Source organism: Rhinoderma darwinii, chromosome 4 (assembly GCF_050947455.1).
Source record: "Rhinoderma darwinii isolate aRhiDar2 chromosome 4, aRhiDar2.hap1, whole genome shotgun sequence".
NCBI lineage: Eukaryota > Metazoa > Chordata > Amphibia > Anura > Rhinodermatidae > Rhinoderma > Rhinoderma darwinii.
Window position 1 is genome coordinate 331453383 of NC_134690.1, and position 26825 is coordinate 331480207.

Consider the following 26825-nt stretch of genomic DNA (forward strand, 5'->3'; position numbering starts at 1 on the left):
GTGCCACACCCCCCCTATATAGATAGTGCCACACAGTCCCGCTGTAGATAGTGCCTGGGTGCCCCCAAAACAAATAAAAAAATGTATATCCACCTAGCCCCGTTCCGTGCAGAAAGGAGCTCCACAGCCTATGAGGCACTGAGACGGGAGCCTTGCGAAGACCGTCAGTAACTTCATCTAGCCAGCATTCACAGGTATCCTCTACCATTGTCTTATAGGTTGCAGGACTAACGTGGCCTGTAGCCTAGTAAATGGCAGAGCAGGGAGCTCCCAGCTCTGCCATAGTATTTTATTGTATCTGCTTCCTGAGGACACAGATACAAATGAATGTGGCAGTCACCCGGGCCATCAGGCCAATGCTCAGTGCTAATGACACCACTAGTATGTAAGGGCCTTCCAGTCCTAGTCACAGGTGGATATCCGGGCAACTTGGAACAGCCCCTGCATTAGATCCTAGTCATATACTAGTCCTTCTCAATTAATTAGAATATCATCAAAAAGTTAATTTATTTCAGTAATTCAATTAAAAAAGTGAAACTCATATATTATATAGATTCATAACACACAGAGTGATCTATTTCCAGCATTTTTTTTTCTTTTAATGTTGATGATTATGGCTAACAGTTCATGAAAACCAAAAATTTTGTGTCTCAGAAAATTTGAATATTATATAAGCCCAATTTCAAAAAATTATTTTTAAGACCGAAATGTTGGCCTACTGAAAACTATGCACAGTATATGCACTCAATACTTGGTCGGGGCTCCTTTTGCATGAATTACTGCATCAATGCGGCGTGGCATGGAGGCGATCAGCCTGTTGCACTGTTGAGGTGTTATGGAAGCCCAGGTTGCTTTGATAACGGCCTTCAGCTCGTCTGCATTGTTGCGTCTGGTGTCTCTCATCTTCCTCTTGACGATACCCCATAAATTCTCTATGGGTTTAGGTCGGGCGAGTTTGCTGGCCAATCAAGCACAGTGAAACTGTGGTTATTAAACCAAGTATTGGTATTTTTGGCAGTGTGTGCACGTGCCAAGTCCTGCTGGAAAATGAAATCAGCATCTCCATAAGAGATGTCAGCAGAGGGAAGCATGAAGTGCTCTAAAATTTCCTGGTAGATACTGTTGCTCCGTGGTCTAAAGTCCTGTTATCAGAGGAAAGTAAATTTTGCGTTTCTTTTGGAATTCAAGGCCCCAGAGTCTGGAGGAAGAGTGGAGAGGCATCAATCCAAGTTGCTTCTGGTCCAGTGTTAAGTTTCCACAGTCACTGAAGGTTTGGGGAGCTATGTCATCTGCTGGTGTTGGTCGCACATACATGTGAATGTGGCTGTCGCTAGCACCAGAGCCCCCTCCGGTACTAGCGACGCCACTGCATCCGCCCGCCGCTCGTGACAGTGCGCAGGCTTTAAAGTTTAGTGAGCGGGCGGATCGTGGAAGGAGCACCTTCTAGGGAACACTGCCAACAATGCAGACGAGCGTAAGGCCGCTATCAAAGCAATCTGGGCTTCCATAACACCTCAGCAGTGCCACAGGCTGATCGCCTCCATGCCACGCTGCATTGATGCAGTAATTAATGTAAAAGGAGCCCCGACCAAGTATTGAGTGCATATACTGTACATACTTTTCAGTAGGCCAACATTTCGGTATTAAAATCATTTTTAAATTGGGCTTATATAATATTCTAATTTTCTGAGACACTACATTTTAGGTTTTCATTAAGGGTATGTGCACACGTTTAGTAAAAAAACATCTGAAAATACGGCGCTGTTTTCAGGGGAAAACAGCTCCTGATTTTCAGACTTTTTTTAGCAACTCGCGTTTTTTGCTGCGTTTTTTACGGACGTTTTTGGAGCTGTTTTTCTATAGAGTCAGTGAAAAACGGCTCTAAAAACGGCTCAAAAAGTGACAAGCACTTCTTTTTCGTGGGCGTTTTTTTACGCGGCCATTTTTAAAAACAGTAGCGTAAAAATACGCCTCGTCGGAACAGAACGCTGTATTTCCCATTGAAATCAATGGGCGGATGTTTGGAGGCGTTCTGCTTCCGATCTCTCTGCTGTTTTTCGGCCATTTACGGCCCGAAAAACTTCAGAAAATAAGCTGTGTGAACATACCCTAACTGTTAGCCATAACCTTCAACATTAAAATAAAAAAATTGCTGGAAAAAGATCACTCTGTGTGTAATAAATCTATATAATATATGAGTTTCACTTTTTGAATTGAATTACTGAAATAAATTAACTTTTTGATTATATTATAATTCATTGAGAAGGACTAGTATATCCAGGGTCTCCTCCACACTTAGTACACAGTGCTCCATTGCTCCGTCTTGGCGTCCTTCTCAAAGGCACTTGTTCTCCTCACACTCATAGCTACGACTGCCCACAGTGAACGAAATTCCTTGGAAGTCATAATCCTTTCAGAAAATCCCATCTCTGAATTTGGTGCAACCTTCAGGTAAAGAACCACGGAAAAAAAGACCAGATTAAAAATACCAAACCCCACTTCTTCTTCTTTATTGTACTTACAAAATATGAAGATTGTACCATAGCAATTAATGCCAATAAAGGCAATACTAACCAGTTATACAAGAGTAAGCCATATGTATTTCTAGATTTAAAATTATGATCATCTTTATTCCAGTAGACAGCACATGTTGAGGAATATTTTTATAGCGACTCTGGCTAAAAGTATTTATTTATAATTATAAACAGATGTCTCACAGGGACAGGTAGCTGGTTGGGTACAAACCACATTGGTATACAGTACCCCCACAGTGTCATAAAATAGCAAACTCACTGATAGCATAGCATATATATGAGAAAGAAAGAGTCATAAGCTATATATAAAGTACAAAATACAATTTTATTAGATATAATTGACATAAATGATTTTAATAAAAAACATGGCGAGGTTTCTAAAAAGAAGAGATATGCCTGTGGGTCACATTTGGAGAGTATATACGACCATGGGTACATTTGTATAATAAACAATGAATGACACGAGAGCATGCAGGTATATATTGCTCAAATGCACCGTTAACAATTTAACCAGCACTGCTGATATTAAAGGGAAAAAAGACAACATAAAGTCTATGTCAAAGATAAGTATGCCGTATGAGGAAATCCCTGTTACTGGAACAAAGTGCCATTCAATCTAAAAAAGTCCAAGGACTTATAGTAATAGCTGCACTCAATGTGCAAAGTATATACCATATGCATGGCTACTACTCCGGAATCACCGGATAGAGCTAGGAAGTATACACTCACCCATGGTTGAAAAAACGTAAGATCGTGATCCACAGACAGTGAAAGGCCACCCCAACGCGCGTTTCGCTGTACCAGCTTCCTCAGGGGGTCTGAACTAAACTATATCCTGTCCACCCTTTTATATTGTCCCACGGCCCGGATCGCAGAAGAAAGAAGAGAAGTTCCGGGTGTCAGTCCACATCAGAGGTCCACGGCGCATGCGCGGGATTATTGCATGGACCACGAGAACTCGGTCACCAGTCGTCACGCCCCAACTGCGCGTGCGCGTCTCCAAAGACGCGTCTCCATGGAGATCGCGCAAACGCAGAGGGGCGTATAGAGGAGAGGGGACCGAGTCGCGCGTCCAGCAGCCCTGCTCATGCGCAACCCCAAAATGTGGTCAGTGTTTGAGTAGGCAGATCTATCTTTAGATGAATGGCACCCGTCCCCAGAAAAGACCCCCGAGATGGACCTGAAGCGGCACAATCAAGGGATTGACTATAGACATCAAGGTAATCATTGGATGATATACATATACTTTAAAAAGAAGAGAGTACTAACAAAGACTCAATAAGTGTATGCAATTGCATAAAAGAAGAACAAATGATATAAATAGTGAAGAATATATATAAATAATAAATATTTATAATATACAATTACAAAATAAGACCGAGACTAATGCTCGGATATAAAAATATCAATATCAGAATATCAAAAGTGGGTAAAGAAACAAGGGGGAGGGGAAAGAAGGGAAAAGAGGAAAGAAAGAAAGAAAAGGTAAAGAAGGGGGGGGGAAGGGGGGGGGAAAGGGGGGGAGAGGGGAAATAAAAAGTGGTGAACAAAGATGCACAAAAAAGATGAAATCAATCCATAGGAAATCTATTAATAACTTGTGATGATAAAATATATGTTAGAACAGTACACAAATTATACTGGTAAGTGCAGTGAGAAAGTGCTGAACCGTGTAAAATATATAATCATAAGAATATTTGTAGATAAAATTATATATACACCAAAATTTACCAAGGGTCTCAGAAAGGGGGGAATTTCAAAAAATAGATAACATCCCAACCATCCTACTTTACAATATAGTAGAAATATAATGTTGGGACATATTATTCATTTCATATTCAGGTAACTGTTGTTCATCAGTTGAATAGTCATGTTTCAAATTGTTCCAGTATGGATCGTGGTCATCAAACACGAGAAGGTCCTCATAATAGAACTACGACCGGATCTAAATCTAGAGGTGGGAACAAAAGGTTAGTAACATTTTCCAGGTGGATCAGGTATATACTAACGCATAAAATCGCCTAAAAAACGCAAAAGATTACAGTGAATGGGAATATTCTATAAAAAGGGAGAAAAGCTCAAATATTCATTTAGACCAGATGGGGTCATAGTACCGAGGGTAATAATCCATCTGCACTCTTTTTGTGCAAGGATTTTAATCGCATTACCCCCTCTGACACCACAATGTACCGTGTCAATACCTCGCACCAGAAACGTTTTAGGATCGCATCTATGATGTAGTTTAAAGTGTTTAGGTATCGTCTTTAATAATGACACGTCACTGATTTGTTCTGCAGCCTGGATATCCCTCACATGCTCACGAACACGAATCCTGAGTTGTCTGGAAGTAAGGCCAATGTATACTTTAGAGCAGCCACATGTTGCGTAATACACAACATGGGTCGTGCTGCATGATATATAATGCAGGATATTGAATTGGCGTCCGTTTTTGACAGAAGTGAAGGAATTTGTCCTTATTATGTTGGCGCATGCCACACACTTACCACAAGGGTAGCAACCTTGAATCGGGCCTCGTGAGGAAAAGGGGTTGAGTTGTAAGGGTACGTAGTGACTTTTAACAAGTATGTCTCTCAGGTTTCTATTTCTTCTGGCCGTCATCTGGGGATTACTTTGTAGAGCCCTAGAGATAGCAGGTTCTGTATGCAAAATCGGCCAATGTTTTTCTAAAATTGATCTCATTGTTTGCCACTGGTTGTTAAAAGTGGAGATAAATCTAATTTTGTTATCCGTCTGATCTTTCTTTTTTATACCGATCGGATGTAAGAGAGTCTTCCGTTCTGTTTTTTTGGCTCGATTATACCCCTCTTTATTGTACTTACAAAATATGAAGATTGTACCATAGCAATTAATGCCAATAAAGGCAATACTAACCAGTTATACAAGAGTAAGCCATATGCATTTCTAGATTTAAAATTATGATCATCTTTATTCCAGTAGACAGCACATGTTGAGGAATATTTTTATAGCGACTCTGGCTAAAAGTATTTATGAAGGGTTGCAAACTTGACACGGCGAATACTTCTGAATTTACATTCAGTTGCTTGACTATCCGAATTTAAATCTGTTCCACGCTATCCTCCTCTCAAATTCAAATGACAGCTCTCATTGAAACAACAGATGATTCAAGTGGCAGCTTCTATCATACGTAGGAAGAGCTCGCAAAAAAAGAGATACAAAAAATATTGTTCAAACATACATAATCATATAAACATAACAGCGTAACAAAATAAGATGTTTTTAGAGACAAACACAAGATTAAAACATGGACAACATCACTTAAATAAAAGACAATAGCAATCTGTTGTCAGAGGACATTAGCAGAAAAACAAGGCTATTGTTTTACTTTATAGGAGCACACTTCATTGTAAAACTATATTTGCAGGTACTTTTTCGTCCCCTAGGCTTAAAAAATTTAACCTATGTTTTCTGACCAAAGATGCAATTCCCAAATTTTAAGCTTACACACAATTCCCCATTCACTGACAGAAATGACACTATCCATTAAGAATCTCTTATTAAAGAAAACATACATATAAAAAACAATATATAATAATAATAATAAGAGTCAGTGGTCAGAAAAAATAAGCAGATACACACAACCGTCGTTTTCACCTATAGGGGTCACCATTTCCCATAGTGCTCTGTTTTTCGACAGGTACTCGGTTACCCGCAGGACGTAAAGATTTGGTCGACTTTTTTCTAATGACACAATTTTCACATTCAAAACATCACACACAATTTCCCATCCATCCCCCCAAAAATGACACCCTCCCCAACAACATTATAACACTGTTATTCCATATTTTGTCATATCAAACATAATATTTATTCCCATATTTCCTATATTGTAAATATCTCTTCCTCTATTAATAACCTTTCATAAAATAGACTCTCAAAAATACAACTATTAACAGTTAGTGGTCAGAAAAATAGGAAGATACACATGTCCGTCGTTTTCACCTATAGGATCCACAATTTCACATAGAGCTCTGATTGCCCACAGGTACTTGGTTGCCCCAGGACTTAAAGATTTAATTTACTTTTTCTGACTAATGACACAATTTCCATAATATTTATGCAAACATAATATTTATTCTCATATTTCCTATATTGCTAAATATCCGCACTTACAATGATCTCCCCATGCTACATATCTCTTTCTCCTTTAATAACCTTTCATTAAAAAAAAACCTCTAAATAAACACCTATTAACAGTCAGTGGTCAGAAAAAATAGGAAGATAACAAACGACCAACGTTTTCACCTACAGGAGCCACCATTTTCCATATAGCTCTGATTACCCACAGGTACTTGGTTGCCCTCAGGACTTAAAGATTTGATGTACTTTTTTTTGACTAATGACACAATTTTTACACTCAAAACATCACATACAATTCCCCATCCATACCACTAGAAACGACACCATCCGCAACAACATGTTCAACCTATAGAATATTTTGTCATATTAAACATAGTATTTATTCCTACATTTCCTATATTGCTAAATATCCGCACTTACAATGTACTCCCCATGCTACATATCTCTTTCTCTATTAATTTCCTGTCATAAAAAAAACAAACTAAAAAAAACCCATAATAACAATCAGTGGTCATAAAAAATAGGAAGATACACATGTCCATCTTTTTCACCTACAGGAGCCACCATTTCCCATAGAGCTCTGATTGCCCACAGGTACTTGGTTGCCCAGAACTTAAAAATTTGATCTACTTTTTTCTGACTAATGAAACAATTTCTACATTCAAAACATAACCCACGATTCCCAATCCATTCCACCAGAAATTACACCCTCCACATCATTATTCATAATCTATAGAATATTTGTCTCATCCTAATTTGTCCTATTAAACATAACACCCCTGTACAAATAAAAACATTAAAAACAGTCAGTGGTCAGAAAAAATAGGAAGATACTCACGTCCGTCGTTTTCACATATAGGAGCCGCCATTTCCCATAGAGCTCTGATTGCCCACAGGTACTTGGTTCCCCCCAGGACTTAAAGATTTGATCTACTTTTTTCTGAGTAATGACACAATTTCTACATTCAAAACATCACATATAATTCCCCATCCATCCCACCAGAAATGACACCCTCCGAAACATCATGTTTAACCTATAGAATATTTGTTAAACCATATTTTGTCATATGTACTTGGTTGCCGCCAGTTTGAACTACTTTTTCTGACTAATGACACAATTTCAACATTCAAAACATTACATACAATTCCCCATCCATCCCACCACAAATGACACCCTCCCCAACATCATGTTTAACCTATTGAATAATTGTTAATCCATATTTTGTCATATCAAACATAGTACTTATTCCCATATTTCCCATATTGCGAAATATCCGCACTTACAATGATCTCCCCATGCTACATATCTCTTCCTCTATTAATAAATAACCTTTCATAACGAAAAAACCTCTAAAAAAAACCATAATAACAGTCAGTGGTCAGAAAAAATAGGAAGATACACATGTCCGTCGTTTTTACCTATAGGAGCAACCATTTTCCATATAGCTCTGATTGCCCACAGGTACTTGGATGCCCCCAGGACTTAAAGATTTGATCTACTTATCTTCTGGCTAATGACACAATTTCTACATTCAAAACATAGCCCACAATTCCCAATCCATCCTCCCAGAAATTACACCCTCCACATCATTACTCATAACCTATAGAATATTTGTCACATCCTAATTTGTCCTATTAAACATAACACCCCCTGTACAAATAAAAACATTAGAGACAGTCAGTGGTCAGAAAAAATAGGAAGTGTTAGAGTGATCTTTTCTAGATAATAGAATTTGTCCAGGATTAATTCAAATTCACAAAAATGACAGATCGAGAGAGATTTCACATACAATGGTTTGATGTACAGAAATCTGAAATGGCTGTGAACGGATCCTTTATTTATAGGTTCACGCTTTCACTTAACACACATTAACCAATGCCATGTATACAAATGCATGCATTCAAAAATACTTCTATATAAGGTAATGACTTCCTTCCTAGAATCCTTTCAAACACATCAACTATTTATTAGTTTTGATTGCTAGATGACGTCATCTTAATTCCATGTATTCAAATGATGGGGAAAGGGAATGGAAATGTTCAAACATTTTTTTATACATATCTCATACATATCTAATTGAATATAATGCAGTTATTTTGATCATTTAAACAATTTATACAAATCATTTTAATAATTTACTGCATCCAACTACTCTATCCCTATGGGACCCGATATTCTCTGAAGGTGAAAACTTGGATCCTCCTATCCCTTCCTAAACTAGTATAGTGGCCATTAAGTTGGGGAATCTACCTATCATGAGTTATAGTCTAAACTGTGGTATATCACGGATTATACGGGTAGCCATATAAACAGTGGGATCGTCAAACTTGCCTTGAGATCCTTTCCCACAGATCATCTATAAATCATTTACCTAAGAGAAGAGTGTTCCTGGCCACACAAATTTATCCCTAATGATCTGATTCCTTCCTCACAACACCACAATGGACACATATGTCAACTTGAGAGGGGATCTATCCATCACAGTAGACGCATATCCATCGAGGCATGAGAACTGCTACTGGGAGAAAGGATGTAGAAGTTATTTTATGTCCCAATGTTACTCCTTTTTCTACACATGGAACTTTAATCTGTGTTGGGTTTTTCTAACAATTACAAGACTTCGTCATCAGTATAAAAATTTGTTTGACAATAAGATAAATCGGTATTCTTATAATAAATAGCTGCAAAGCTACATGTAATATTCCGTAAAACCAAGCACCTATTCCCTTAAACCAGTTAGCTGTTAGCCAACTAAGCCAATAGGGCAATATGAAATTCCAGTCACCCTGAGAGTTAACTTTCTTGAACTCTTCCTTAACCCTCTTCGCCTTGATATCACATTTGACTTGCAACAGTCCAGAGGGTTCTATATAATGGCAGCAGGCAGGGCCTACTATCTGACACGTACCGCCTTGGGATGTTATCCGATAGTCCAGGACCAAAGCATGCTGATTAGTTACTAAGATAAGCTGACTGGTAAGTGTGCTAGTTATATTTAAAGCATCATAAACATATTCTGCAATATGTCAGCAAGCTTTTCAATATTATGTGCCTACTAGTGTAAGTGATAGGCCTAACTTTTCTTGCCAGGAAACATGTACTAGGGATTTAGCCTTACTTGGGTTGGCTTCCCTCATAAACAACATATGATTTGGTATGTCACTGTAAGGAAAATCATTATTTTCGCATACCCATGTGGGAAGCTGGAGTCTAGCAATTGTACAGGTTCGTTTTGCTCCCATAGGTATCCATTTATAGGCAATATGACCACATAATACATAGATATAATTTGGAAGCATATAGATGCCACTTATATGATGTATCATCAAATCTGCCAGTTCCCCAAACCTTAGGGAATTATGGAAAAGGCACCATGGTTCACTAGTCTTGTTACCCATGGGGCAATGGTATCTTTCCTGTCTGTATATAGAAAGATCACTTTGATTATAATTATCCCCAAGATTAGGAATAGCTCCCTTTTGGGTATAGGTGGTATTTTCTCCTTTCGTGAAATTTAACGCACATCTCCAACTGGATCATGCACATACCGGCCCAAACATTTTTTTGAATATGGCATGTTACAGCCTAGATAGTCTGAAGCCTTCTGGCCACCTCATCTGCCATTCGGTTACCTACGACCTCAGGTGACTGTTTCATTGTGTGCGCCTGGACTTTTATAATGGCTGCCTTTTTAGGTAGCTGTTAGGCTCTGAATAGGTTTGCTAATGTTTCACTAAGTGTCAGTGGTCAGAAAAAATAGGAAGATACACACGTCCGTCGTTTTCACCTATAGGAGCCACAATTTCCCATAGAGCTCTAATTGCCCACAGGTACTTGATTCCCCCAGGACGTAAAGATTTGATCTACTTTTTTCTGACTAATGACACAATTTCCACATTCAAAATATCACATACAATTCCTCATCTATCCCACCAGAAATGACACCCTCCGCAAAATCATGTTTAACCTATAGAATATTTGTTAATCCATCTTTTGTGATATCAAACATAGTATTTATTCCCATATTTCCTATATTGAAAAATATACGCACTTACAATGATATCCCCATGCTACATATCTCTTCCTCTATTAATAACCTTTCAAACTGTCAGTGGTCAGAAAAAATAGGAAGATACATACGACCAACGTTTTCACCTACAGGAGCTACCATTTTCCAATCCATCCCCCCAGAAATTACACCCTCCACATCATTACTCATAACCTATAGAATATTTGTCTCATCCTTATTTGTCCTATTAAACATAACACCCCCTGTACAAATAAAAACATTAAAAACAGTCAGTGGTCAGAAAAAATAGGAAGATACATATGTCTGTCGTTTTCACCTATAAGTGTGCTAGTTATATTTAAAGCATCATAAACATATTTTGTAATATGTCAGCAAGATTTTCAATATTATGTGCCTACTAGTGTAAGTGATAGGCCTAACTTTTCTTGCCAGGAAACATGTACTAGGGACTTAGCCTTACTTGGGTTGGCTTCCCTCTTTAACAACATATGATTTGGTATGTTACTGTAAGGAAAATCATTATTTTCGCATAACCATGTGGGTAGCTGGAGTCTAGCTAATGTACAGGTTCCTTCTGCTCCTATGGGTATCCATTTATAAGCAATTTGACCACAGAATATATAGATATCATTTGGAAACATAAAGGCGCCACTCATATGATGTTTCATCATATCTGCTAGTTCCCCAAACCTTAGGGAATTATTGAAAGGCACCATGGTTCACTAGCCTTGTTACCCATGGGGCAATGATATCTTTCCTGTCTGTATATAGAAGGATCACTTTGATTATAATTATCTCCAAGATTAGGAATAGCTCCCCTTTGGGTACAGGTGGTATTTTCTCCTTTCGTGAAATTTGACGCCCATCTCCAACTGGATCAGGCACATACCGGCCCAAACAGTCTTTTGATTATGGCATGTTACAATCTAGATAATCTGAAGCCTTCTGGCAACCTCATCTGCCATTCGGTTACCACCGACCTCAGGTGACTGTTTCATTGTGTGCGCCTGGACTTTTATAATGGCTGCCTTTTTAGGTAGCTTTTAGGCTCTGAATAGGGCTGCTAAATCTTCACTGTTTTTCACAGGTTTACCTGATAAGCCAACAAAATCTCTGCTCCTCCAAATTGGGCCATAATCATGTGCAATACCCTCACCAACATTATTTTAACCTATAGAATATCTGTTAATTTATATTTGTCCTATAAATCATAATATGTATTCTTATATTTCCTATAATACAAAATATCCCCATTTACAATGATCTCCCCATGGTAATTATCTCTTCCTCTATTAATAACCTTTTATTAAAAAAAAAACACCTAATGAGTGTCAGTGGTCAGAAAAAATAGGAAGATACACACGATTGCCGTTTTCACCTGATTGCCCCAGGACTTAAAGATTTGATCTACTTTTTTCTGACTGACACAATTTCTACATTTAAAACATCACACTCAATTCTCCATTCATTCCACCAGAAATGACACCCTCCACATCATTACTCATAACCTATAGAATATTTGTCACATCTTAATTTGTCCTATTAAACATTACACCCCCTGTACAAATAAAAACTTTAAAAACAGTCAGTGGTCAGAAAAATAGGAAGATACACACATCCGTCGTTTTCACCTATAGAAGCCAACATTTCCCATAGAGCTCTGATTGCCCACAGGTACTTGGTTGCCGCAGGACATAAAGATTTGATCTACATTTTTCTGACCAATGACACAATTTCTAAATTCCTAACATAACCCACTATTCCCAATCCATCCCCCCAGAAATTACACACTCCACATCATTACTCATAACCTATAGAATATTTGTCGCATCCTAATTTGTCCTATTAAACATAACACCTCCTGTACAAATAAAAACAATAAAGACAGTCAGTGTTCAGAAAAAGTAGGAAGATACACACATCTGTTGCTTACCTAAAGGAGCCACCATTTCCCATAGAGCTCTGATTGCCCACAGGTACATGGTTGCCCCAGGACTTAAAGATTTGATCTACTTTTTTCTGACTAATGACACAATTTCTACATTCAAAACAACACACACCATTCCCCATCTAAGCCCCACAGAAATGACACCCTTTATAACATCATGTTTAGCCGATATAATATTTGTTAGTCCATATTTTGTCCTATCAAACATAGTATTTATTCCCATATTTCCTATATTGCAAAATATCCGCACTTACAATGATCTCCCAACGCTACATATCTCTTCCTCTATTAATAACCTTTCATAAGGAAGCCCTTTAAAAAAACATAATAACAGTCAGTGGTCAGAAAAAATAGGAGTATACTCAATTCCGTTGTTTTCACCTATAGGGGCCACCATTTTCCATAGAACTCTGATTGTGCACAAGTACTTGGTTGCCCCAGGACTTAAATATTTGATCTACTTTTTTCTGACTAATGACACAATTTCTAAATTCCTAACATAACCCACTATTCCCAATCGATCCCCCCAGAAATTACACCCTCCACATCATTATTACACATAATCTATAGAATATTTGTCTCATCCTAATTTGTCCTATGAAACATAACACCCCCTGTACAAATAAAAACATTAAAAACAGTCAGTGGTCAGAAAAAATAGTAATTTACACACATCCGTTGCTTTCACCTACAGGAGCCACCATTTCCCATAGAGCTCTGATTGCCCACAGGTACTTGGTTGCCCCAGGACTTAAAGATTTGATCTACTTTTTTCTGACTAATGACACAATATCTACATTCAAAACAACACAAACCATTCCCCATCCACCCCTCAGAAATTACACCCTTTACAACATCATGTTTAGCTGATATAATATTTGTTAGTCCATATTTTGTTCTATCAAACATAGTAGTTATTCCCATGTTTCCTATATTGCAAAATATCTGCACTTACAAAAATGATCTCCCAACGCTACATATCTCTTCCTCTATTAATAACCTTTCATAAAGAAGCCCTCTAAAAAAACATAACAGTCACTGGTCAGAAAAAATAGGAGTATGCTCAATTTCGTTGTTTTCACCTATAGGAGTCACCATTTCCCATAGAGCTCTGATTGTGCACAAGTACTTGATTGCCCCCAGGACTTAAAGATTTGATCTACTTTTTTCTGACTAATGACACAATTTCTACATTTAAAACATCACACTCAATACCTCATCCATCCCCCAGAAATTCCGCCCTCCCCAACATCATGCTTAACCTATAGAATATCTGTGAATTAATATTTTGTCCTATCAAACATAATATTTATTTTCCATATTTCCTATATAACAAAATATTCCCTTTTACAATGAACTCCCCATGCTACATATCTCTTCCTCTATTATTAACCTTTCATAAAATAAACTCTAAAAGAAAAACAAATAAGAAGAGTCAGTGGTCAGAAAAAATAGGAGTATACTCATTTCCGTTGTTTTCACCTATAGGAGCCACCATTTCTCATAGAGCTCTGATTGTGCACAAGTACTTGGTTGCCCCCAGGACTTAAAGATTTGATCTACTTTTTTCTGACTAATGACACAATTTCTATGCTCCTAACATAGCCCACTATTCCCAATCCATCCCCCCAGATATTACACCCTCCACATCATTACTCATAACCTATAGAATATTTGTCTCATCCTAATTTGTCCTATTAAACATAACACCCCCTGTACAAATAAAAACATTAGAGACAGTCAGTGGTCAGAAAAAGTAGAAAGATACACACATCTCTTGCTTTCACCTATAGGAGCCACTATTTCCCATAGAGCTCTGATTGCCCACAGGTACTTGGTTGCCCCAGGACTTAAAGATTTGATCTACTTTTTTCTTACTAATGACACAATTTCTATACTCCTAACATAGCCCACTATTCCCAATCCATCCCCCCAGATATTACACCCTACACATCATTACTCATAACCTATAGAATATTTGTCTCATCCTAATTTGTCCTATTAAACATAACACCCCCTGTACAAATAAAAACATTAGAGACAGTCAGTGGTCAGAAAAAGTAGAAAGATACACACATCTGTTGCTTTCACCTATAGGAGCCACCATTTCCCATAGAGCTCTGATTGCCCACAGGTACTTGGTTGCCCCAGGACTTAAAGATTTGATCTACTTTTTTCTGACTAATGACACAATTTCTACATTCAAAACAACACACACCATTCCCCATCCAAGCCCCCCAGAAATTATACCCTTTACAACATCATGTTTAGCTGATATAATATTTGTTAGTCCATATTTTGTCCTATCAAACATAGTAGTTATTCCCATGTTTCCTATATTGCAAAATATCTGCACTTACAATGATCTCCCAACGCTACATATCTCTTCCTCTATTAATAACCTTTCATAAGGAAGCCCTCTAAAAAAACATAACAGTCAGTGGTCAGAAAAAATAGGAGTATACTCAATTCCGTTGTTTTCACCTATAGGGGCCACCATTTTCCATAGAACTCTGATTGTGCACAAGTACTTGGTTGCCCCAGGACTTAAAGATTTGATCTACTTTTTTCTGACTAATGACACAATTTCTAAATTCCTAACATAACCCACTATTCCCAATCCATCCCCCCAGAAATTACACCCTCCACATCATTATTACACATAACCTATAGAATATTTGTCTCATCCTAATTTGTCCTATGAAACATAACACCCCCTGTAAAAATAAAAACATTAAAAACAGTCAGTGGTCAGAAAAAATAGTAATTTACACACATCCGTTGCTTTCACCTACAGGAGCCACCATTTCCCATAGAGCTCTGATTGCCCACAGGTACTTGGTTGCCCCAGGACTTAAAGATTTGATCTACTTTTTTCTGACTAATGACACAATTTCTACATTCAAAACAACACACACCATTCCCCATCCAAGCCCCCCAGAAATTATACCCTTTACAACATCATGTTTAGCTGATATAATATTTGTTAGTCCATATTTTGTCCTATCAAACATAGTAGTTATTCCCATGTTTCCTATATTGCAAAATATCTGCACTTACAATGATCTCCCAACGCTACATATCTCTTCCTCTATTAATAACCTTTCATAAAGAAGCCCTCTAAAAAAACATAACAGTCAGTGGTCAGAAAAAATAGGAGTATACTCAATTCCGTTGTTTTCACCTATAGGCGCCACCATTTCCCATAGAGCTCTGATTGTGCACAAGTACTTGATTGCCCCCAGGATTTAAAGATTTGATTTACTTTTTTCTGACTAATGACACAATTTCTACATTTAAAACATCACACTCAATACCTCATCCATCCCCCAGAAATTCCGACCTCCCCAACGTCATGCTTAGCCTATAGAATATCTGTGAATTTATATTTTGTGCTATCAAACATAATATTTATTTTCCATATTTCCTGAATAACAAAATATTCCCTTTTACAAAGAACTCCCCATGCTACATATCTCTTCCTCTATTATTAACCTTTCATAAAATAAACGCTAAAAAAAAAACAAATAAGAAGAGTCAGTGGTCAGAAAAAATAGGAGTATACTCAATTCCGTTGTTTTCACCTATAGGAGCCACCATTTCTCATAGAGCTCTGATTGTGCACAAGTACTCGGTTGCCCCCAGGACTTAAAGATTTGATCTACTTTTTTCTGACTAATGACACAATTTCTATACTCCTAACATAGCCCACTATTCCCAATCCATCCCCCCAGATATTACACCCTCCACATCATTACTCATAACCTATAGAATATTTGTCTCATCCTAATTTGTCCTATTAAACATAACACCCCCTGTACAAATAAAAACTTTAAAAACAGTCGGTGGCCAGAAAAAGTAGGAAGATACACACATCTGTTGCTTTCACCTATAGGAGCCACCATTTCCCATAGAACTCTGATTGCCCACAGGTACTTGGTTGCCCCAAAGACATAAAGATTTGATCTACTTTCTTCTGGCTAATGGCACAATTTCTGCATTCAAAACATAACCCACAATTCCCATCCCCTCAGAATTTACAACCTCCAGATCATTACTCATAAGCTATAGAATATTTGTCCCATCCTAATTTGTCCTAATAAACATAACACCCTATACAAATGTAAACATTAAAAACATTTTGTGGTCAGAAGAAAAAGGAAGGGTTAGAGTGATCTCCATCAATCTTAAAAAAAAATTCTCAATAAAATTCCGCCCTCCCCAACATCATGTTTAACCTATGGAATATCTGTGAATTTATATTTTGTCCTATCAAACATAATATTTATTTCCATATTTCCTATATAACAAAATATTACCTTTTACAATGAACTCACCATGCTACATATCTCTTACTCTATTATTAACCTTTCATAAAATAAAATCTAAAAAAACAAACAAATAAGAAGAGTCAGAAAAAATAGGAGTATACTCAATTCCGTTTTTTTCACCTATAGGAGCCACCATTTCCCATAGAGCTCTGATTGTGCACAAGTACTCGGTTGCCCCCAGGACTTAAAGATTTGATCTACTTTTTTCTGACTAATGACACAATTTCTACTTTCCTAACATAACCCACTATTCCCAATCCATCCCCCCAGAAATTACACCCTCCACATCATTACTCATAACCTATAGAATATTTTTCTCATCCTAATTTGTCCTATTAAACATAACACCCCCTGTACAAATAAAAACTTTAAAAACAGTCAGTGGTTAGAAAAAATAGGAAGATACACATATCTGTCGTTTTCACCTATATCAGCCACCATTTCCCATAGAGCTCTGATTGCCCACAGGTACTTGGTTGCCCCAAAGACATAAAGATATGATCTACTTTCTTCTGGCTTCTACATTCAAAACATAGCCCACAATTCCCATCCCCCCAGAAATTACACCATCCAGATCATTACTCACAATCTATAGAATATTTGTCACATCCTAATTTGTCCTATTAAACATAACACCCCTGTACAAATATAAACATTAAAAACAGTCAGTGGTCAGAAGAAAACGGAAGTGTTAGAGTGATCTCCATCAACCTTAAGTTCCTTTTGTTGATAACAGAATTTGTCCAGGATTCAATCAAATTCACAAAAATGACAGATCGGCAGAGATTTCACATACAATGGTTTGATGTACAGAAATCTAAAATGGCTGTGAACGGAGCCTTTATTTATAGGTTCACGCTTTCACTTAACACACATTAACCAATGCCATGTATACAAATGCATGCATTCAAAAATACTTCTATATAAGGTAATGACTTTCTTCCTAGAATCCTTTCAAACACATCAAATATTTATTAGTTTGGATTGCTAGATGACGTCATCTTAATTCCATGTATTCAAATGATGGGGAAAGGGAATGGAAATCTTAAAACATATCTTATACTTATCTCATACATATGTAATTGAATATAATGCCGTTTTTTTGATAATTTATACAATTTATACAAATTACTCTAATAGCATCCAACGATTCTATCCCTATGGGACCCAATATCCTCTGAAGGTGAAAACTTGGACCCTCCTATCCCTTCCTAAACTAGTATAGTGGCCATTAGATTGGGGAATCTACCTATCATGAGTTACAGCCGAAACTGTGGTATATCACGGATTATACGGGTAGCCATATAAACAGTGGGATCATCAAACTTGCCTTGAGATCCTTTCCCACAGATCATCTATAAATCATTTAGCTAAGAGTGGGGTGTTCCTGCCAAAAAAAAACAGATCCCTTATAATCTTATTCCTTCCTGACAACCACAATGGACGCATATGTCAACTTGAGAGGGGTTCCATTCATCACAGTAGACGCATATCCATCGAGGCATGAGAACTGCTACTGGGAGCAAGGATATAGAAGTTATTTCATGTCCCAATGTTACTCCTTTTTCTACACATGGAACTTTAATCTGTGTTGGGTTTTTCTAACAATTACAAGACTTCGTCATCAGTATAAAAATTAGATTGACAGTCAGGTAAATCAGTATTCTTATAATAAATACCTGCAAAGCTACATGTAATATTCCGTAAAACCAAGCACCTATTCCCTTAAACCAGTTAGCTGTTAGCCAACTAAGCCAATCTGGCAATTTGAAATTCCAGTCACCCTGAGAGTTAACTTTCCTGAACTCTTCCTTAACCCTCTTCGCCCTGATATCACACTAGACTTGCAACAGTCCAGAGGGTTCTATATAATGGCAGCAGGCAGGGCCTACTATCTGACACGTACCGCCTAGGGATGTTATCCGATATTCCAGGACCAAAGCATGCTGATTAGTTACTAAGATAAGCTGACTGGTAAGTGTGCTAGTTATATTTAAAGCATCATAAACATATTCTGCAGTATGTCAGCAAGCTTTTGAATATTATGTGCCTACTAGTGTAAGTGATAGGCCTAACTTTTCTTGCCAGGAAACATGTACTAGGGATTTAGCCTTACCTGGGTTGGCTTCCCTCTTAAACAACATATGATTTGGTATGTTACTCTAAGGAAAATCAGTATTTTCGCATACCCATGTGGGTAGCTGGAGTCTAGCTAATGTACAGGTTCCTTCTGCTCCTATGGGTATCCATTGATAGGCATTATGACCACAGAATATATAGATATCATTTGGAAGCATATAGGCGCCACTCATATGATGTTTCATCATATCTGCTAGTTCCCCAAACCTTAGGGAATTATTGAAAAGGCACCATGGTTCACTAGTCTTGTTACCCATGGGGCAATGATATATTTCCTGTCTGTATATAGAAGGATCACTTTGATTATAATTATCCCCAAGATTAGGAATAGCTCCCCTTTGGGTACAGGTGGTATTTTCTGCTTTCGTGAAATTTGACGCCCATCTCCAACTGGATCATGCACATACCGGCCCAAACAGTCTTTTGATTATGGCATGTTACAATCTAGATAATCTGAAGCCTTCTGGCAACCTCATCTGCCATTCGGTTACCTACGACCTCAGGTGACTGTTTCATTGTGTGCGCCTGTACTTTTATAATGGCTGCCTTTTTAGGTAGCTGTTAGGCTCTGAATAGGGCTGCTAAATCTTCACTGTTTTTCACAGCTTTACCTGATAAGCCAACAAAATCTCTGCTCTTCCAAATTGGGCTATAATCATGTGCAACGCCCTCCCCAATATCATTTTAACTTATAGCATCTGTCTTATTTGTCCTATTAATCATAATATGTATTCTTATATTTCCTATAATACAAAATATTCCCATTTACAAATATTTCCCCATGCTAATTATCTCTTTCTCTGTTAATAAACTTTTATAAAAAAAACACTCCAAAAAAAACACCTAATAACAGTCAGTGGTCAGAAAAAACTAGGAAGATACATACGACCAATGTTTTCACCTACAGGAGCCACCATTTTCCATATAGCTCTGATTACCCACAGGTACTTGGTTGCCCTCAGGACTTAAAGATTTGATGTACTTTTTTTTGACTAATGACACAATTTTTACACTCAAAACATCACATACAATTCCCCATCCATACCACTAGAAACGACACCATCCGCAACATCATGTTCAACCTATAGAATATTTGTTAATCCATATTTTGTCATATTAAACATAGTATTTATTCCTACATTTCCTATATTGCTAAATATCCGCACTTATAATATACTCCCCATGCTACATATCTCTTCCTCTATTAATTTCCTGTCATAAAAAACAAACTAAAAAAAAACCATAATAACAATCAGTGGTCATAAAAAATAGGAAAATACACATGTCCATCTTTTTCACCTATAGGAGCCACCTTTTCCCATAGAGCTCTAAATGTGCACAGGTACTTCGTTGCCCTCAGGACTTAAAGATTTTATCTACTTTTATTTCTGATTAATGACACAATTTCTACATTCCTAACATAACCCACTATTCCCAATCCATCCCCCCAGAAATTACACCCCCATATCATTACTCATAACCTATAGAATATTTGACACATCCTAATTTGTCCTATTAAACATAACACCCCCTGTACAAATAAAAACATTAAAAACAGTCAGTGGTCAGAAAAAATAGGAAGATACACACGTCTGTCGTTTTCACCTATAGGGGCCTCCATTTCCCATAGAGCTCTAATTGCCCACAGGTACTTGGTTCCCCCCAGGACTTAAAGATTTGATCTACTTTTTTCTGACTAATGACACAATTTCCACATTCAAAACATCACATACAATTCCCCATCCATCCCACCACAAATGACACCCTCCGCAACATCATGTTTAACCTATAGAATATTTGTTTTGTGATATCAAACATAGTATTTATTCCCATATTTCCTATATTGAAAAATATACGCACTTACAATGATATCCCCATGCTACATATCTCTTCCTCTATTAATAACCTTTCATTTAAAAAAAACCATACTCTAATACACACTTTCGCCGTTTTCACCTATAGCAGCCACCATTTTCCATATAGCGCTGATTGCCCACAGGTACTTGGTTGCGCTCAGGACTTAAAGATTTGATCTACTTTTTTCTGAGTGACACAATTTCTACATTTTTAAAAATTACACTCAATTCCTCATCCATCCCCCCAGAAATGACACCCTCCACATTATTACTCATAACCTATAGAATATTTGTCACATCCTAATTTGTCCTATAGAAATAAAAACATTAAACACTGTCAGTGGTCAGAAAAATAGGAAGATACACACATCTGTCGTTTTCATCTATAGAAGCCAGCATTTCCCATAGAGCTCTGATTGCCCACAGGTACTTGGTTGCCCCCAGGACATAAAGATTTGATCTATATTTTTCTGACCAATGACACAATTCTACATTCAAAACATCTCACTCAATACCTCATCCATCCCCCAGAAATTCCGCCCTCCCCAACATCATGTTTAACCTATGAAATATCTGTGAATTTATATTTTGTCCTATCAAACATAATATTTATTTCCATATTTCCTATATAACAAAATATTCCCTTTTACAATGAACTCCCCATGCTACATATCTCTTCCTCTATTATTAACCTTTCATAAAATAAAATCTAAAAAAACAAACAAATAAGAAGAGTCAGTGGTCAGAAAAAATAGGAGTATACTCAATTCCGTTGTTTTCACCTATAGGAGCCACCATTTCCCATAGAACTCTGATTGTGCACAAGTACTTGGTTGCCCCCAGGACTTAAAGATTTGATCTACTTTTTTCTGACTAATGACACAATTTCTACATTCCTAACATAACCCACTATTCCCAATCCATCCCCCCAGAAATTACACCCTCCACATCATTACTCATAACTTATAGAATATTTTTCCCATCCTAATTTGTCCTATTAAACATAACAACCCCTGTACAAATAAAAACTTTAAAAACAGTCAGTGGTTAGAAAAAAATAGGAAGATACACATGTCTGTCGTTTTCACCTATATCAGCCACCATTTCCCATAGAGCTCTGATTGCCCACAGGTACTTGGTTGCCCCAAAGACATAAAGATATGATCTACTTTCTTCTGGCTTCTACATTCAAAACATAGCCCACAATTCCCATCCCCCCAGAAATTACACCATCCAGATCATTACTCATAATCTATAGAATATTTGTCACATCCTAATTTGTCCTATTAAACATAACACCCCTGTACAAATGTAAACATTAAAAACAGTCAGTGGACAGAAGAAAACGGAAGTGTTAGAGTGATCTCCATCAACCTTAACCCCTTCGCGCTCAGGTCAGTACTATTACGTCGCGCTAAGTACATCGTTCGTGCTCAGGTCAGTAATAGTACTGACCTGAGTAAACACGGCGCCATTTAATCCCGGCGCGTGTTTGAGCTGTGATACCTGCTGTTTCTGACAGCAGGCTATCACAGCTTAGTGTGCAGGGACCGATCGCGGTGGTCCCCGCCGATTAACCCCTTAGAAGCCGCGTTCAATAGCGATCGCGGCTTCTTAGGGGGTTAAGCTGCCATCGCCGGCCTGCTACACGATAGCGGGCCGTGATGGCTACAATGGCAACCAGAATCCTAACAATGGACTCTGGCTACGCCATCGACGGAAGCCTAGTGGGTCCGACAAAATGAGGACCCACTATGCTTGCTGTCAGCGAACAGCTGACAGCTCTAATACACTGCACTCATGTCCCCTCATGTCCCCTAGTGGGACAAAGTAAAAAAAGTGTAAAAAAGTAAAAAAAAGTTGTGTAAAAATAAGAAAATAAAAGATTTAAAAGTAATAAAAGTAAAAGTCCCCCTTTTTCCCTTATCAGTTCTTTATTATTAATAAAAATATATAAATAAACAAATAAACTATACATAATTGGTATCGCCGCGTCCGTAACGTCCTGAACTACAAAACGATGTCGTTATTTATCCCGTGCAGTGAACGCCGTAAGAGAAAATAATAATAAACCGTACCACAATCACAATTGTTTGGTCACTTCACCTCCCAAAAAATGGAATAAAAAGAGATCAAACAGTTATGGCTCTTAGAATAAGGTAACACAAAAAATAAATTATATTTTACAAAATGTATTTTATTGTGCAAACGCCATAAGACATAAAATAAAACTATAAACATATGGTATCGCCGTAATCGTATCGCCCCGCAGAATAAAGTGAATATGTCATTTATAGCGCACGGTGAATGCTGTAAAAAAAATTGAATAAAAAACAATAGTAAAATTGCTGTTTTTTTAGTCACCACGCCACCTAAAATTAGAATAAAAACTGATCAAAAAGTCGCATGCGCCCCAAGAAAACTACAATGGATTCCTCAAGGTCTCTAGTTTCCAAAAAGGGGTCACTTTTGGGGGGTTTCCACTGTTTTAGCACCACAAGACCTCTTCAAACCGGACATGGTGCCTAATAAATTAAATTCAATTAATTAAATGTCACCTCTACTTTGCTCTAAATTCCTGTGATACACCTAAAGGGTTAATAAACTTTTCTAATATATGGGCCCCTCAAAGCAACTTCAGAACTGAGCTGGAAACTAAAAAATAAAATAAAAATGAGGCAATGCTTCGCTTCTTACATTATACTGATAATGAGCCGTGCCCACCCCGAGATGACCCCAGTTTTGACCGTTTGTATAAATGGAGACCCCTATTAGACCGTTTCAGTGCCCGGTTTTCCCCAAGCATTCACCCCCGAGAAGTGTATTTCTATAGATAAATCCCTGGTACATTTGAAAGGGAGGCTTCAATTCCGCGAGTACCTGCCGGGTAAGAGGGCAAGGTATGGAGTGAAGATGTATAAGCTGTGCGAGAGTGCATCAGGGTATACCTACAGATTTAGGATATATAAAGGGAAGGACACCAGTACTCAGCCCCCAGAATGCCCCCCCTTACTGGGAGTTAATACAAAAATTGTGTGGGATTTGGTGCACCCACTGCTGGACCAGGGTTACCGCCTCTACCTGGATAATTTTTATACCAGCGTCCCACTCTTCAACTGCCTCGCTTCCAGAAGTCCTGCGGCATGCGGCACTGCTAGAAGAAATCTGAGAGGCCTCCCTAAGACTCTGCTTGGGCAAACACTCAGAAGGGGTGAGAGCAGGGCACAATCTAGCAGCAACATATTGTGTGTCAAGTACAAGACCAGGGAGATGCCACACCAGTACCCATGTACCTGTACGAGGTACCAGTACAGGGACCCCCAAACTAGACTGCATCCTGGACTACAATAGGTACATGGGAGGGGTGGACTTGTCAGATCAAGTCCTGAAGCCTTACAGTACTTCTGGAAGCGGGGCCACAGGCATTGTACCAGGGCAACACTTTTTAGGAGAAGTTCCCCAAACTGGCAAGAAGGGAAAAAGTCAAAAGAGGTGCAGAGTCTGCTATAAGAGGGGGATAAGGAAGGACACAATGTATCAATGTGACGCATGTCCCGAAAAACCAGAGCTCTGTATGAAAGAGTGTTTTAAAATTTATCATCCATCCCTTTATTTTTAATTTACCCCAGTTTTACTCGCTCTGATCCACTTCGCACAGCTTACCCCTCCTCATCTTTCCCCTCTGAGCCCTGCTGTGTGCCCAGGCAGCTGATAACAGCCACATGTAGGGTATTGCCGTACCCGGGAGAGCCAACATTACAGTTTATGAGGTGTATATCTCCGGTGGCACATGCTGGGCACAATATATCGGACACTGAATTGGCATATATGTATAGAAAATTGCAAATTTCACTCTGCACCAACTGCTGCACATTATCTTTTACACAATACCTGTGGGGTCAAAATGCTCACTACACCTCTAGATGAATGCCTTAAGGGGTGTAGATTTTAAAACAGGGTCACTTCTTGGGGGTTTCAACTGTACTGGTACCTTAGGGGCTTCTGCGTACAAGACTTAGCACCAGAAAAGCTCCAGTAGGCCAAATGGTGGTCCTTTCCTTCTGAGCCCTGCCGTGTGCCCAGGCAGCTAATAACAGCCACATGTAGGGTATTGCCGTACCCGGGAGAGCCCACATTACAGTTTATGGGGTGTATGTCTCCGGTGGCACATGCTGGGCACAATATATCGGACACTGACATGGCATATATATAGAAAATTGCAAATCTCACTCTGCACCATCTGCTGCGCATTATCTTTTACACAATACCTGTGGGGTCAAAATGCTCACTACACCTCTAGATGAATTCCTTAAGGGGTGTCATTTTTAAAACGGGGTCACTTCTCGGGGGTTTCAACTGTACTGATACCTCAGGGGCTTCTGCACACACGACTTAGCACCAGAAAATTCCCAGTAGGCCACATGGTGGTCCTTTCCTTCTGAGCCCTCCCATGGGCCCAAACGGCAGTTTATCACCACAAATAGGGTATTGCCACACTCAGGACAAATTGGGCAACAAAATGCGGTATTTTACCCCTTGTGAAAATAAGAAATTTTGAGCCAAAACTACTTCTTATTGGAAAAAATAAATTTTTTTTTAATTCACAGCCCAATTCAAATAAATTCTGTGAAAAAACTGTGGGGTCTAAATGGTCACAACAACCCATAAATAAATTCTTTGAGGGGTGTAGTTTCCAAAATGGGGTGACTTCTGGTGGGTTTCCATTGCTTTGATACCTTTGGGGCTCTGCAAATGCGACATGGCACCCGAAAACCAATCCAGCAAAATCTGGGCTCCAAAGAACACATAGCGCTCCTTTCCTTCTGAGGCCTCCCATGGGCCCAAACTGCAGTTTATCACCACAAATGGGGTATTGCCGCACTCAGGACAAATTGGGCAACAAAATGCGGTATTTTATTCCTTGTGAAAATAAGAAATTTTGAGCCAAAACTACCTCTTATTGGAAAAAAGTTGTTTTTTTTAAATTCACAGCCCAATTCAAATAAGTTCTGTGAAAAAACTGTGAGGTCTAAATGGTCACAACACCCATAAATAAATTCCTTGAGGGGTTTTGTTTCCAAAATGGGGTCACTTTTGGTGGGTTTCCATTGCTTTGATACCTCTGAGGCTCTGCAAATGCGACATGGCACCCGAAAACCAATCCAGCAAAATCTGGACTCCTAAGAACACATAGCGCTCCTTTCCTTCTGAGGCCTCCCATGGGCCCAAACAGCAGTTTATCACCACAAATGGGGTATTGCCGCACTCAGGACAAATTGGGCAACAAAATGGGGCATTTTGTTCCCTGTGAAAATAAGAAATTCTGATCAAAAATGACATCTTATTGGAAAAATTGTCATTCTTTTAATTTCACAGCCCAATTCAAATACGCGCTGTGAAAAAACTACGGGGTCAAAATGGTAACAATAACCATAAATTAATTCCTTGAGGGGTGCAGTTTCCAAAATGGGGTCAGTTTTGGGGGATTCCTACTGTTTTGGCACCTCAACACCTCTCCAAACCTGGCATGCTGCCTAAAATATATGCTAATAAAAAAGCACCACCAAAATGCACTAGGTGCTCCTTTGCTTCTGGGGCTTGTGTTTTAGTCCACGAGCGCACTAGAGCCACATGTGGGACATTTCTAAAAACGGAAGAATCTGGATAATACATATTTAGTTGTGTTTCTCTGGTAAAACCTTCTTTGTTACAGAAAAAAAATAGAATAATATTGAAATTCAGAAAGAAAAACGAAATTTGCAAATTTCACCTCCACTTTGCTTTAATTCCTGTGAAATGCCTGAAGGGTTAAAAAACTTTCTAAATGCTGTTTTGAATACATTGAGGGGTCTAGTTTTTAAAATGGG

General features: G+C 38.3%; 1 long non-coding RNA gene across 2 annotated transcripts in view; it reads right to left on the reverse strand.

Annotated features, from left to right (window-relative positions):
* Positions 1-3921: 3921 nt before the first annotated feature.
* LOC142761247 (uncharacterized) overlaps positions 3922-26825 on the reverse strand; it is a 113307-nt gene continuing 90403 nt past the window's right edge. The window contains exon 4 of one of the 2 annotated variants that reach the window (XR_012883578.1): positions 3922-4485. This is a non-coding gene — a long non-coding RNA (uncharacterized LOC142761247). Of the gene's footprint in view, positions 4486-5326; positions 5711-26825 lie in introns of those variants that run through there. The other variant, XR_012883579.1, reaches the window with a different exon arrangement.